The sequence below is a fragment of the Anabrus simplex genome, chromosome 2, assembly GCF_040414725.1.
Source record: "Anabrus simplex isolate iqAnaSimp1 chromosome 2, ASM4041472v1, whole genome shotgun sequence".
NCBI lineage: Eukaryota > Metazoa > Arthropoda > Insecta > Orthoptera > Tettigoniidae > Anabrus > Anabrus simplex.
The window spans coordinates 925,187,036-925,204,022 of NC_090266.1; the positions used below are offsets into that span (position 1 = coordinate 925,187,036).

The 16,987-nt window shown below is 38.0% G+C and overlaps 1 protein-coding gene across 1 annotated transcript in view; it reads right to left on the reverse strand.

The window, feature by feature from the left end:
* The window catches only part of LOC136863738 (RYamide receptor-like), a 529,727-nt gene that overhangs the window by 25,711 nt on the left and 487,029 nt on the right, over positions 1-16,987 (reverse strand). The window lies entirely within an intron of this gene.

Here is a 16,987-nt window from a genome sequence, read left to right on the forward strand (position 1 = left end):
ACCGCCATTAATTGGATTTTCCAAAAACTAAAAAATACGTGTTTCTTTATTTTTAAAGGAGATCCCATATACAAATTTTAGTTCTGTAATACCTCTCGTTTCTGAGATATATGTATCCTCATTAAAGGCATTCAACCCATTTTTCACCCTTTTAAATCCTTCCTACTGGGATATAAGGAAACAAAAAAATACGTGTTCCTTTATTTTTAGAGGAGATTCTAAGTACCAATTTTACATCTGTAAATTTTAAAGTTTTAAGATGTAGACACACTCATTTTAAAAAATTCACCCCCCTTTCCACCCCCCAATATTTGGATTTTCCAAGAAACGAAAAAATACGTGTTTCTTTACTTTTAAAGTAGATCCCAAATACCAATTTTCAGGTCTGTAATATCTTCAGGTTCTGAAATATAAGTAGCCTCATTAAAGGCATTCAACCCATTACTCACCCATTTACACCCTTCCTATTGGGATTTTCCGAAAACAAAAGAATACGTGTTTCTTTATTTTTAAAGGAGATTCTAAATACCAATTTTTACGACTATAAACTATAAAGTTTTGAGATAGAGATACACTCATTTTAAAAATCACCCCTTTTCACCCCCCATTAATTGGATTTTCCAAAAACAAAAAATACGTGTTTCTTTATTTTTAAAAGAGTTCCCATACACCAATTTTCAGGTCTGTAATATCTTCAGGTTTTGAAATATAAGTAGACTCATGAAAGGCATTCGACCCCTTTTTCTACCTTTTCCACCCTTCCTATTAGAATTTTCTGAAAACAAAATATATGTGTTTCTTTATTTTTAAAGGATACTCTAAATACCAATTTTCACATCTATAACCTTTAAAAGTTTTGAGATATGGATACACTCATTTTAAAATGTTACCCACTTTTCACCCCCTCTTAATTGGATTTTCCAGAAACAAAAAATACGTGTTTCTTTACTTTTAAAGGAGATCCCAAACACCAATTTTCAGGTCTGTAATATCTTCAGTTTCTGAGATATAAGTAGCCTCATTAAAGGCATTCAACCGCTTTTTCACCCCTTTTCACTCCTCCTATTGCGATTTTCTGAAAACAAAAAAAAATACGTGTTCCTTTATTTTTAATGAAGATTTTAAATACCAATTTTTACATCTGCAAAGTTTAAAAGTTTGGAGATATAGATACACTCATTTTTAAAATTCACCCCCTTTTTACCCTCCGATTAATTGGATTTTCCAAAAACAAAAAATACGTGTTTCTTTATTTTTAAAGGACATTATAAATACCAATGTTTACATCTATAAACTTTAAAAGTTTTGAGGTATAGATACACTCATATTAAAAAATCATCCCCCTTTTACCCCCCACCATTAATTGGATTTTCTAAAAACAAAAAAATACGTGTTTCTTTATTTTTAAAGGAGATCCCAAACACCAATTTTCAGGTCTGTAATATCATCAGTTTCTAAGATATAAGAATTCTCTTTAAAGGCATTCTACCCACTTTTCACCCCTTTTCTCCCCTCTTATTGGGATTTTCCGAAAACAAAAAAATACGTGTTCCTTTATTATTAATGAAGATTCTAAATACCAATTTTTACATCTCTAAAGTTTAAAACTTTTGAGATATAGATGCACTCATTTTAAAAATTCACCCCCCTTTTCACCCTCCCATTAATTGGATATTCCAAAAACAAAAAATATGTGTTTCTTTAGTTTTAAATGAGATCAAAAGTACCAATTTTGAGGTCTGTAATATCTTCAGTTTCTGAGATATAAATATCAGTATCCTGATAAAGGCATTCAACACTTTTTTCACCCTTTTTCACCCCTCCTATTGGGATTTTCTGAAAACAAAAAAAATGCGTGTTTCCTTATTTTTAAAGAAGATTCTAAATACCAATTTTCACATGTGTAAACTTTTAAAGCTTTGAGATATAGACACACTCATTTTACAATTTCACCCCCCTTTTCACCCCCTTAGCGACGGAATATCCAAAAATCCTCTCTTAGCGAGCACCTACATCATAGTATGAATATATCCCCAAAATTTCATTTCTTTATGTCCAGTAGTTTTGCCTCGGCGATGATGAATCAGTCAGTCAGTCAGTCAGTCAGTCAGTCAGTCAGGACAAGCTACTTTATATATATAGATGGAACGTCAGATACAAAATGTCTGTTGACTAGTGTTATTAAATACTGTATAAATTCATCCGTTAGGGAGTCTAGATACTTAGGTACTCGCTATCTGTGCTCCTACGCTTGAGTCGGGTCAAATCTAGGACTGTGGATATGTTGGAGACCCGTGTGAGTAAATTTACTAAATCGTTAAAATGCCACTCTTCAGTGAAAAATTCCAGTATTCTAGATTCTTGTATAGATTTTATCATTATAAGGAACGTAAAAATTCTGATTATTATTATTATTATTATTATTATTATTATTATTATTTTACGGGGAGGTACACCCCAGAGCCCCGCATTCAAATTCAGTGCCTAAATGAACTGCTCTATTGGTAAAACAGTGAAACGGAAACTACACCAACTTAGAACTTTACTCAGAAGATGTCACCACAGAAATATGACGTAATTTTGTTATTGTGCAGTTGCCTAAACTGAGTGAATTTCTCCTTGTGTTGTTTGCCATTCATCAAGAAGTTTGTACATTTTTTCACAGATGACACCACTAAAAAATTATGATCATGCACCCTGGTCCAAAGTGAAAGAACTTATAATTTAAAGAAGTTTTGTATTTTGAGGTTTTTGTAACTAATTGATGTTCATTTATTTTTTCGTTGGCAATATTTCCTTTTTCTTTCCGCCAGTTTTGAATCCAGCCAATCAATAATTTCTGTAATTAAATTTCCTCGTATTACAGGCTTCTTGTTCGTTTTTGAGTGTTACTTTTGAATTTAACCAATAAAATTGAGAGGGCGTGGCTGGTTTAGTCTTTAATGATCTCGAACCTTCCATGAGGGTTTATAAACTGCGGCTTCTCACGTTTCTTGGCCAATTGATCGTCATCTTACTGATTGGGTGTCAAAGCAGGAGGCGGGCGGCCTCGTTCATCGGTCAACAGAGCATCTACAACGTAACGGCCACATAACTTCTTTCTTTCTTGCTACCTCCGAGTGTAACCCGAGGGGAAGATCCGACTCTTTAGTTATGTAACAAGCTTTTTCTAAAATGTAACTTTCTTCCGGCTAATATAAAACCTTCATAAAATCTTTAACTGTAAATCGGGGATAGAGAGTGAATTACCCTCTCCAGCTCCCCTTCATCTTGGTTTGAGGTGACTACGTTTTTATAACTGTTTTTTCTCATTCTGTACTGTAGTAAAGTAATTTCTATACGAGTCACCTCAGTAGTTTGGGAATACCCGCTGTTTCATCGGCCTAGAGCCCCTTAGGTTGTTTTAGTGTTCATATCTAGGAGTGCAAGTACAAGCCTCCATTCAGTTTGTGTTTCGGGCTATTTACTAAACCTGTTCTTTTCCGCAAAGGCCCTATAGGCTTGGTACGAGATACCCCTGTTTCAAATTGTAAGTTGGGCCATGGAAGGCCGGAGAGTGTAAGATTTTTGAGGGTGCCTCGAGGAGGCTGAAAGAAACGGAGAGCCGGTGAGCTCTCTTTCTAGCTTTGTAATTGTAAAGAGTGCCTCTGGAAGGCTAGATATTTTAATTTTGGGAGCAAGTGCTCTTGATTTGGATGATTTCTGCCCATGACCTAATGGTTCCTAATTTTTAAGTTGAATTGTGTAAACTAAATCCGGTATCTCCGGAATTGTAAAACTGGGGGCGTAAGGCCCAAAGTGTTAAGGTTCTGAATCTTGCATTTTTCCCATCTTGTTTAATGATTGCTATATGTACCTGTAATATTGTCATAAAAATGGTTAAGTTTGAAGTTCTGAAAATATAAACTTCAGTTTAAGTTTTAAATTAATTTTGACATTGTAGTTAGACCCATTCAAGCCCGCACCTTCTTTCGTTACCTCTGCGTTCCAGAGATACCCCGGAACAATTATTATTATTATTATTATTATTATTATTATTATTATTATTATTGAAACTTAAATCGGATTATATATTTTAAATGATCAAATGAACTTTCTTCTGAATGTTACATTTGTCAATTATGTTCACAGTATATTTAAGTTGCATTGTATTCCTTGACAATTTATGCAATCGTCTATTATCAACGAATGCCAGGGAAAGAATGAAAAGTACCCTGCAAATTACGGAGCATTATTATAGGTTGATGAAATAATTAAAACGGACAAAAACAGTAAAAATGCTCCGAACAATACAACACCATTTTAATAATTATCCACCTTGCAAATTTAAATTATAATTTATGTTCAGGAACATGTCGAATATAATATACTTACATCTCTTTTCATTATGGACTGTTACGCCTTTCACCGTTCAGTCTACAAACTTCTGTGAATTAATTATGCGCCTCTACAATACTTGAAACTAGCTTTGTTGTTTTATTCAGTCCACACTTCTTACCACAGAATCGTTAAATTCTCAGTCTAGCCATCGTCGCCTTCATCTTAGCCTCCTCGTCTTTCTATTGCACTCCAAGGCAGAGTCCAGTATTATTCTAGGTAGCATATTCCTTCATTCGCCACATATGATCTCACCATCAAAGCCGGATTATTAGAACCGCTTTTACATCGATTTTTTTCCAACTTAGCCTTTATTTCTTCCTTGCAGGCACACTTCTGCCGTTGTTTTCGGCTGTTTGTAACAGCAATCAATCTCGCTTATTTTACGTCGGTTACTCCTAGCTTATAAATAAGTATCCTGAGTTCACCCAAATTTATTTCCCGTTCAACGAAGTCGAACTGTAAACAGAACGACACAAAGAATGTTTCGTCCGGGAGCTGACATCTGTCTTATGCTGTGGATTACCGTTGATCGCAAGCCGTCACATCACTACAGTAGTCTTAATGCACCATGATCCCATTTCACTGACAATGATAATAATAATAATAATAATAATAATAATAATAATAATAATAATAATAATAATAATAATAATAATAATAATAATAATAATAATAATGGTCTTAGCTGCCGCCAGAATGTCAGAATACTGTCCAACAAGGGTTTATTAACGTGACCATAACCCGGAGTTCTTCGTCCTTACATGCTACTGACCCTAGTCGGCCGGTATCTGTGACTGGGTCACTAAGATCGGGCTTTAATATGATTCGTGCTTTAGAAAACAGCAGCCAGTGTGTTTCGTCAATGAATATAACTGAGTGTATTACTGTATTTTGATCTATGATTGTGTAGAAAAGCTCAGGACTAATAATGACCCACCATGATTGTATTTGGCTTGAAGATAATATGACAAAAGCCGGGTTATGTTGCTCATATCGTAGAAAGCTGGCGAAGTCGATCTCAGCTCAGGCCGATGGTTTTTTAAGGTAGTTAAATAAGCCAGCCTCGTGTCAGTATATTTATGAGCGCTACAAAATACCGTCAAATCGGTGCCTCCAAAAACCGTAAAAGATTAGACTGATGCTTTCACGGCGCATATGATATGATAAACTTTAATGATTTTGCTGTGTCAAAGAAAACAGAGAGAAATTATTTACGTTTCTCAGAGACTTTGCTCCGTGTCTTGCGAATAGAAACACGTCTGACCTCGACTAAGACTTAACATGTCTACTGAAACAGTTATTATTGGTGCGCAAAACTAATAACTTTAATATTATTGATATGGTGATATACCTGGAATTGTATATTGTCCCCGTTAAAATTGGCGATATTGTGCATATTTTCAACAAGTGGAAATTAAAAGTTTTATTGTCTGCTTGGAACTGCAATGTGTCATTGGGGAAGTAGTGGCGAGCTAAGAACGAGTTTTTTTCGTCATTCAGAGGGGTGATACATGGCCCGGACCGTGCCAAGGTCGAAGCAAATCACGTGACTACCGCCGCACGCGCGCAACTCACATTCTGAATCTGGAATATTCTGAGCCAATTAAATGAGACCATCAGCCAATTATCGTTCTCGTTGAACATCACACCTCCCAGGCCGATAAGATAAAAAGGCCCTGTTACGAGTAAATTGATCTCTCTCTGAATATCCTTCGCTGTATTGCTCTCTGAATATTCTTCGCTGTGCTGCTATTCTGAACTCTAGACTTGGATGTGCGACGTTACGTTATTCGACCACGTGGAGAAATTATTTTCAGTTCAAGTCGACGCCTGTTCTGCCAGAATTTAGCGAGATAATTAGCGAATTCCTATGGAGTAAAACACGCCTTAAGAACCAAGTTAAGTGTGACTGTGTAGACGAGTTATTAACGTTCGACGTGTGCTTGTGCAAATACTTAATCTTGTCATCTCAGTTACAGCTTGTGACCGGAATTCTACAGAAGTCGTCTTAGAAGCTGAACACCTCAATATGGACAATTCCACAACCACCTATAACACAACTTCATCGAGGGACACCTGCTACAAAGCCTCCATGGAGCTGTAAAATGTGAGGCGTATCTGGTAATTGGGAGGAGACTGACCGGAGGAAAATGCTGGAATAATTGACTGTCGACGGGGATCGAACTCCATCTAAAACTTTATCTGTCTCACCTTTTGTACAACTAGAGGTCTTTCTTCTTTAAGTCGTAGATCTATTAGTTTGTTGTAGTTAGAAACATTTCATTTTTCCACTTCATAAGGTGTCGTGGTAGACTAGGTACGTGTGAATGAAATTTTGAATCTGTTAGAGTAGACATGTAGATTGTCTTTGAATGATTTCCCATGCTTAGGAGCTTAATATTTAAAAATCACTGACCACACGGTAAATCTACTTCCCTTGTAATGTTGAAAGATATTGGACTGGAATTTACGTGTACATTTTGAGTGAATAGGGTCGAAGCTAGTGTCTTTCAAGATCACTTGCTGTATTTATGATGAAGTCATCTAATTTTATGATATTCCACGAGGATCAGTGGATGTAATAATCGCTTAAATAATAATAATATTGACTAAAGATCGGATAAAACAGAATTAAACGCTCGTGAGCCATAAATTTACAATAGAGTCCTTATATGTGAGATTGAATGTGCTCTGTTCATGAAGGGTCTGGAATATGACCAATACTGAGGGATATTTGTTGTATAATTGAGCGATTGATGATTTAATGATGATATTTGACTTATTCTTGTGTATTGGGAGCGCAAGACAGATTATAATTATTGGAGTACGTGTTGCGAGTGTATTTCACAGGTAGGGAATAAAAATAATACGATTAAGGCTCACGCTCGCGATAGTTTCAACCTGTAGCCCAAGCGATGGTAGTGCTTATGGATTTTACTAGAATCTTCCATTATAATTTCAAGAGTTAGATGAACTCACATGGATATGTGAAATGTGTTTCTACCAAGTGATACCCATGACTTCGATCACTAGTCACCATTAATGAAGAATAATTTCAGTACACAGATTATTTCTGCTAGATATTGCGTGACCTGACCACTCGTAAAAATCATGAATAAACTTGCCAAAACAGGATTCGATATAAATAATGTATATAAAACACGTGTTTCCTAGTGTGAATGTGTGTGTATGTACATACGTATATTTCTCTTGTATCATGTTGGTCCCATTTAATTTGATCTGGTCGTGCACTTGCTGCGACGCAGATTACATTCATCGTTGTGTGCTGCCTTAAGAAGTAATTTTCATGCCCTTAAGGGAAAATATGATCAACTTAAGTCGAGGAAGACTAGAAAAGGATTTATTTTCTTCATTAGCGAGATTTAAAAGAAAGATAATCTCGTTATCTTACGAAGGCACTCGATTTGTAAATAAAATTTATTTAACTAGCTCACACGTGGATAACGTAAATTTCTGACACATTTATAGTTGAACTTTGAAATATTTTAAGATTAATTTGAATGGAAATGCAATACAAAGATCAGAAGTAGAATTTCGTTAGCCGCATGATTACTTTGAGTTATGGTGAAACCAAGTCATAATAATTAATTGGAAAATAATTATTCTGGAATGCTAATGACGATCGTTAGGTAAATGATGCAGTGGAAAATTAATGAGAACATGATCGTGTGACAGTGAATCATGGGTTAATTAAATGATGAGAGATTAATAATAATAATAATAATCAGAATAATAATTAATCAATTTTGAGAATTTTGAAATCAATTTTCATTTTCTACTGAAGTTCATGTTGGTGTCATTGACTAATATTAAATACTGTAAATGATAAATTTAGTTGAGTTCATCTTAAAACCATGTGTTGAGACTACTCTGAATTGGTAAAGCTTTGAACACATTTATTGTAAAACCCTCGTTAGCAAGACAGTTGTTTAATTATTTTATGAACCTCTATGTTAATTTTTTAAAATTCTTTCAATCAAATAGTTTGATTTGGAAAGGCAAGAGGCCTAATTTTTCTTTGGTTTTCATTACAGCACACTAAGGCTGGAGATTAAGAACACGTGTCACTCAAAATCGAGGAAGAAATACAATATTATGGAAGTTCTATGTAAAAAAAGGAATATCATTAAGAATATTTTCATTTATTATTTGCTTATGTGAATAAATGTCAGAGTGTTGTTTTAACATTTCTTTTTATCCTGCTTGGTCATCAACCCTTAACTTCCCTTAAATGCCTCTAGAAAGTGATAGCCAACGATCGAACGGTCCACCTCGGGATCTCTCGCTCGCTGGCTGGGCTTAGCTCGGGAATAATGGGGGCAATATAGACCTAGTAGTTATCAGAATGGCTGCTATTAGTGTGCGTACTGGAACTTATTTGTCCCCAGTGAGCAGTGTTTGGCAGTGTACCAATACGTACAGAGGTATAGCCGTATACAAGCTCCTTTACTGCATAATGCTCTCTTACAAATGAGGCAAGATGGCAGGTGAATTTATGCTCTTTCCACAGATACTCAGTAAATACTTCTAAAAAACTGATGGGCTATGACGTGGTCGCAAGGTTTATGACGTGAAATACGTCCTTCCGGCAGAAGTGAAGAAGATCGAATTAGATGCATCAGTAAAATGTACTGAATACTATTTTAAAATCATCTTCATCCATTTCCCAGTCTACAGGCTCTACAGGCAGCGCCCACTTTAATGGACTGCCGGTACTTTTGTTCTGTTGCAGACTTCTTGGATTTACTGGATTATCCACATTTCGTTCTATCCTGAACGCGATACGGTAATTTCTGATCGATTTAGACCGAAGATATTTGGATACCTCCGAAGTTAGCATAATTTTAAACTTTTCATCTGAATTGGTCACGACGTTAAGTAGAGCAAGTAGCTAGTACGACAGAGTTCTACGATGCAGTTATAATGTTAGCCTACCACTTGCAATATTCTAACTTCACGGAGTGGCGATCTACTTATACTAATTTTACTGTGTCGCGACATTCTCCATTTCATCACAAAATGCTGGACGCCCACACCACTCGCTACGAAATCAACGATTATAGAAACTATTTTCAAATTATAGATATATTGCTATTTGCTATACGTCGCACCAACACAAATAGGTCTTATGGCGAGGATGGTAAAGGAAAGGAAACCATATATAAACCATAGAGATATCATTTATAGCTGCAATATTATGAAATCGAATGCACTATACCTTCTCGTGCTACACTCAAAATTCTATGCGTGGCACAGTAGAACGGAAAGAACGTAGCAGAAGCAGCAGCTTGTAATATTTTTTTGCTGGTTACTTTACGTCGCACCGACACAGATAGGCATTATTGCGACGACGGGATAGGAAAGTGCTAGGAGTGGAAAAGAAGTGGCCGTATCCTTAAATAAGGTACAGCCCCAGCATTAGCCTGGTGTGAAAATGGGAAACCACGGAAAAACATCTTCAGGGCTGCCGAAAGTGGGGTTCAAACACTCTATCTCCCGGATGCAAGCTCACAGCTTCGTGCCCCTAATAGCACGGCCAACTCGGCCGGTAGGTTGTAACTTTACGTGAATGTCCATAGGATGGTCACAGCCTTAGGACCTTCAGATTTACGTGGAATACGAACCACAAGGACATGACTATTAAGGGATCAATTGAAATACTTATGATCCCTTTGTACAATATCGGCAGTTCTTAGATATTCAGCGCTTGGATGAAATAAATTCCATTTCGAAGCAATTTTCACTTGTACTTTATTTTCAGGAGTCTTACCAATGCAGTGAATTATTTATAATATTCCCTTACTTTTTTGTATAAGATATGCGCACATGAATGTTCACGCTATTCCATAATAAGAAACCCACGTTTAATGGAAGATAAAGAAAATAAACCCGTATGGATTGGTCAGGATTCGATTCATGGCCACCTTAGCGAAAACCTAGTGTCCATCCCACTCGGGTATCACGCACTCTTCTGAAAATATCCTTTCATACAGATGGTACATGCCAATTTGATTAAATACAAGAAAAATCATTAATCAAAGTAAATGATCTATGTATTTTTCACAAGCATTCATCGAAGAAAATCTAATGCATTGATCCCCTTTCTTAAGTTCAAGTGGGGAGATCCTCCTTTGTTGTTAAAGTAATAAATTCTTAATTTATTACTGTAAAAATAATCTCTTATATCCAAGGAAATTTTCCGATATTACTTACACTTCTCCCAAAGGTATATTTGTAATGTGCAAATCACTTTTCATAGCAGCAATTTGCCAAACGATTGTTTCTACAAGTTTCATTTATACCCATAGTTTTCGTCGTACTTCAAAGCTCATTGAATATATGTGAACGAAAATTTTCACAACAGTGCATTTTCATGTTGTAGGCTCTTTTATACAAGAAATGCACATTTAAGATTTATTACTAGTGAAAAAATAAGAAAACTGAATAGTAAGATATAGATTATCGAAAATATACTTTATGAAGGAATATCTTGGAAACTATAGGATATGTTCTTGATATAAGCCCTTAAATCGGTTGGCGAAAAGAATCATGTTAATCCGTATTCAATAAATTATAGTGTTTATGGCGGAAACCCCATTTAGCTGATAAAATTAATAAGCAAATTAGATTATTTTTACAGGTTCCTCAACGCTCGTTGCAAGTCTGAGCGTTATTTCACGAATATTAATAAATGTACATTAAATATTTTGTTTACTTAGCATTTGTAGTTAGTAAAGCATTCGAAAGATTGCATTTTACAACATTTTAGCTAGCGAGAGGTTTACCACACCTCTTAACGTCGAAACAGTTAAGGACGTAATTATCCTGATTAAATATAACATTTCCGTACATTGGAGGATAATGTAAACCAAGGGATTATAATAAATGTAGTAACTACACACCCTTATTACACTGGCTTTGCCAATGTCAAGGACGATAGTAGAGCAGCTGAAGGGAGATTAAACGCACACGACCATAAAGCTGTAAATAGCTGCCAGAGCGCGGAGATGAGTACATAATCCTCTCGTCAGATTACAGCTGTTTGAGAAAAGTAGTTTGGGAGGTCATGCCAAATTTGTGTGGATTTACCAGGAAATTGTTACACCAGTAGACCGTAGTGGTCAGGGGTGATTCGCTGTCAGAATGAGGAGTGCAATCTCCACTGAAAATGCCGTGTGCTGTACCTTGTTGAGCCGGGAAAACCAGTTTCAAAACTGACCACTAATTTATTTCACGTCATTGTTCATTAGTATTGCCACTTTATACACCAATTTATACTTCAGATCTGTATTTCATTGCTTGAAAAAATGAAGTACCCAGAATAAATGTCAATGCAACTTGGTACACGTACACGCCGTCGCATAAGATATGTTCGTGTTTACTCGTAGGTTATATAAGGGCTGTGAACAGCGTCAGATGTTGAATAATCACTGTGAAGGACACGAAGATGCTTCGTACTCGTGTGAGACAGCGTTACCAACACCTGACACAGTTTGAACGGGGTCTCATTTCCGGTCTCCATTTGCCCGGCTAGTCGAATCGTTCAACATCAAAACTTGTGGGGCATTCGGGTGTGATAGTGGCCCGATGTTGGGCTGCATGGGAACGTGCGGCCAGGCATACTCGTCCTCAAGGTTCCGATCAACCACGTCTGGCCACCACATGGGAGGATCGCGGTATTTTGCACCAAGCACATCGTAACCCCTCCAAATCTGCGCCTGTCATCCAAGAGCAAGTAATGGACTCCTCGCAACATTCTGTGTCATCCCGCACCATTGGTCAGAGACTATCAGCAGCTGGACTAGGGAATTACTGCCTCATGTGTAGGCTGCCGTTCACACGAAAATACAAACGGCTGCGTTTGGACTGGTGCCGTAACCGGGTAGCATGGACTGCTGATGACTGGTGACGCATTGTGTTCAGCGATGAATCGCTAATCTGCTCTTCCTCGAATGACCATCGCCTGCGAATATGGCGCCAACCTGGGCAGAGGTCCTATTCTCCTGTGTTTTGGAAGGGCATAGCGGTGTTACTCCTGGCGTCACGGTGTGGAGAGCCATTGGGTATGATTTCAGGTCACAGCTGGTAGTGATTGACTGAACTCTGAGGGCACAACGATACGTCACGGACATCCTTACGTCCTCATGTGTTATCTCTCATGCGACAGTATCGTGGTGCCATTTATCAACAGGTTAATGCTGGCCCACAGGCGGCTCGTGTCTCTATGAACTGTCTGTGTGATGTTGAGGTACTTTCGGGGTTAGCCAGATGCCCAGATCTGTGTGGGACCGGCTCGGACGTCAACTCCGTCGCATTGACAGTATCCCGGATTTCAAGGACCAATTGCAGCCGGCTTACCTCAGGAGAGGATACAAGGGCATTATGACGCCCTTTAACAGAATCAATGCATGCATCCAGGTCAGAGGGAGTACAACGTCATACTTAGTGGGCTCGTTCTGCCAGGTTCTTTGTAAATTTGACTCAATTTTTAATTACTGATATAACAACCCATACACTCTCAACACGTTAAGTTTTATTTCGTTTCTTCCTCCCCTTCAGGATGCTTCAACTTTTCTCAAGCAGAGTATGAAAATGAAAATCTACAACCACTTTTCAAGTCAGTGACCGGGTCAGGGATGGAATGAATGAAGCCCCCTCTTGCGGCGAGGATAGGAAATGTGACGGCTGCCGAAACCTGTCGCACTCCTCTGAGGCAATGATTAATAACTGACAGATGAAATGAAATGATATTGGAGAGTGCTGCTGGAATGAAACATGACAGGGAAAACTGGAGTACCCGGAAAAAACCTGTTCTGCCTCCGCTTTGTCCAGCACAAATCTCACATGGAGTGACCGAGATTTGAACCACGGAACCCAACGGTGAGAGGCCGACGCTCTGCCGTCTGAGCCACGGAGGATTCTCAGGAAGAGTATATTGTTAATGATTTTAATGAAGCCTGTTGATTTCAAACGTTCCTAATAAGGACAGATGAAATAAAGAGACAAGAATATTTGAAAAATACAAAATGTCTGAAACAACTTCTCATTTTACATTATTAGTTCAACATCGTAAGCAATTTTTAATTTACCAAGCAAGTTGGCTGCGCAGTTCGGGTCACATATCTGTGACCATGCGTTCGTACGAAGGTGGGTTTAAACTCCACCGCTGAGTCTCACAGTGGTCAAAATGCTCCGAAACGTGCCCAAAATTATAAATGCCAATTAGTTTGCATCAAAATTGGTTTGAATACTTAATTAATATTTATTAATAAGAATCTGAGAGCAAGCTACACAAATTTAAAAACTCGTTATCAATATGACGTATATGCTGTGCTTGGGAAAAGTAAGAATAAGCCCCACTTGAAAAGCCGAAATATTGCACAGATTGTGTTGAATAACATGTAATTATTTAATATTTACAGTTTTATGTGGGTATTACAACAATTCTATAGGAATTAGAGAACACAAAAATGTTGCTTTGAATACTTTCTTTCTGTCAGTTTATATGAAAATCTAAATATTACCAAAGCAGTAAGATGTAATTTCATAATGTTACTCTGTTAATACAGTTGGAGAGACTGAATGAACGTTTGGTTAGGCTTTCGCCACTGTGCATTCGTATTAATCAATATACACTTTCAGTTATCCCCATCCCCGTAGTGTAAAGATTGCCACTATTAGCTGCCGTCCTCGGGGGTTGGGTTCGATTCCCGGTACGGCTAGATATTTAAAATTGGGTGGAAGGATGGTATTTGGTTAGAAAGGTACAGGTTGCTCACGTCTATTGGGGGACTGCCTAGAATAGCTGCAGTACCTCAGGACGAGGACACGAGTTTATTTTCTTGCTAGGGGCTTTACGTCGCACCGACACAGATAGGTCTTATGGCGACGATTGAGTTTATTTTAGCTTTAATTATTACATTATACAGTAAGTTATTATTTGCCATAAAAACTGAATGTATGGCTATTGGTAGCTAAGATTGTTTCAGCTCATTTTTGATCACTTCAAAGTAAATACCAAAACGAATTACACATCAGGAACTCTACGCAGACATTAATGTTCAAGAAAATTAATAACAGGTCTAAATATCAACATTTTCAAAGCCATATTTCGCAAAATGTAAATGATGCAGGTATATTAATATAATATGAGAATAATAATATATATCTCCAGAAATATTGTCCAATTTTACTGGTATCTTTGCTTTCATATAAAAAATTATAATGGTCAAAACGCAGGCCCAACTGCGTGCTCTAAGAGCGCCACGCAGGACGCGCATAATAAGGTTAAATTCACATTAACGGGACAACGCTTTTACTGCTGATACGTCTTTCGGTCCAACGGCATTCTGTAAAGGAATCACTATCCTTTCGATTACCATGAAGGAAATTCGGTTTACCAAAATTCATTTGTTTGACTTTTGGCCACGTTTTCTGGTATTTTTCTCACCGTGCGTCGATGGCATTGCAGATGGATTCCCCTGCTTTCTCATTTTCACAATGGCAAAGGCAGATTCTGTGCCTTAATAAACGCCTCGGCCACTTTTTTCTCTATCCTAGCCGTTAGTCATTCTTTCGTCGCATAAAATCTTCCTGATGTTGATACGATGTTAAGCCACTGTAAATACACAAACGTTTCAGTCAACTTAGTTATGAAGATCATACTCTTTTCCAAGGAAACTAGAACATTAAATTTAACCCAAAGTATAACTAAATGTTTAGTCCGTTATGATAGAAAGGTAGACGGATAAATTCCCCAGACATATCCTACAGAAAATGGCTCAATGAACGACCTTAGATGTCACTTAAAGTCACAAAATGCTCTATGAACGTAGATTTAATCAACACGTTGTCTCTCAGTCAGCTATAACTGTCCAAGGAAATACAGATCTTTGACATATGTTTGATTAACGTTTCTGACTCAGAGATCGTACTCTGGGTTTGTGTTAATAGAGTTCCAAATCTACTCTGCTCAAAACGGAAATTTCGTCACTCTCTTAAATGTTCACACCTCTATGATACGCATACCTATATCAATGAAAACATACAATGACTACCAACCTTCTTCTAATCAACAATTAAGAACTGAAAAGCATTCATTCTACACTCGATGCACGATGGCATTGCACAATATGTCATGAACAAGTGATCCCTGGTCATAAAACAAAATGGCTACGTGGTTATTAAGCGTCTCAGTAAGCAGTATTGCCACCCCTCCATTTATAACATATTCGTAACGCCTTATCATGCATCCGACAAGGCGCCGCACGTTCAGTTCAGGCAGACGCACCTGCACTTCCAAAAGGGCGTCTCCTAGGGCTTGTAGTGTTTCGGGTGGTATATTTGTCGCTCGGATGCCTTTCTCCAGTTGGTCTCAGACTGGTTCAAGCCGGGACTACTGGGTGGCTACTCCATTCTTTCCACGTGGTGCACTTGATGGATTCTCCGAACGATGTTGACATCATGCGCTCTCGCAATATCACGCACGTGTTTTCTCACAAGTTGCTTCGCGTGAGGATTCACATGTGGCCCTGAGGTCACATCAATGTAACGTCGAGCAGTTCAGGATCCATTGAGAATGATCAGGAGATCAGTCCTCGTTTCAAGACTTATGCCCGCCCACAACGTAACAGACCCACTTCCATAACCAACGCTAAATTGTAAAGCAGTCGGATGAAACAGCTCTCCCCGACTTTTCCAGACTCTTTCAGTCTCTTACCAAGACGTAGTCTCTCCAGTGCAGCGGATCGTAGGGATCTTAAAGGGCCTCTCGAATCCTGTTTGTGACTATTTCGTCATTAAATAGTTCTCCATAAGACTGCTCTAGGTCCACCTATAGCGCTCGTGCTGCGGCTTGGTTGATTCGGAGAATTTGTAGACCCAAAAAACGATCCTACCCTTGGGTTGTTTTCCTTTCATGACCCATTCAAGGACGCCTGGAAACACTTCTAGTCTCCTGGAGACCGTTTCCTGAGATACTAAATTGTATTCTGTGCAACCTCGATCATTCTGAAAACGTATCTAAGCGAGCAAAGTTCATGGAGCAGTGTAAGTGCACAAGTGCCTTCATTCGACAACAACTGCATCCCCCGTTGCCTCCCGCGGTCCTCACGATCAGTGACGACTTATAAACACTGCACTTCACACAGGATAACATTCACACACACTTGGCGTTGAGGCACCTGTACCGACACCTTCCAAAACTCCGGATGACAGTGAAACCCTCTGCTATATAAAGAGGGCATGTAATTGCCGCAGTCCTACTATGCATTCGTACAATATAGTTAGGAACATCTAAATACATAACCAAATGTATTCTTTGAGCAGTGTATAGTAAGTAAGAGGGAGGCTTCATTACGTCCAGAACATACAGTAGATCATAATAGTAGAATTTAAGAAATCGTATAAATAGAGAAATGACACAAGAAACGTTTATGAAGGTTCCATAAAATCATCCAAATACTGACAATACAGCCACAACGACAAGAAACCAGTCTCCAGCATTCAATTAGCACTTCTACTGTCTAAACTGTTCTATAACATCAGCGAACTCACGCTTTCCGAGAGACAATCTTAAAAACTTACA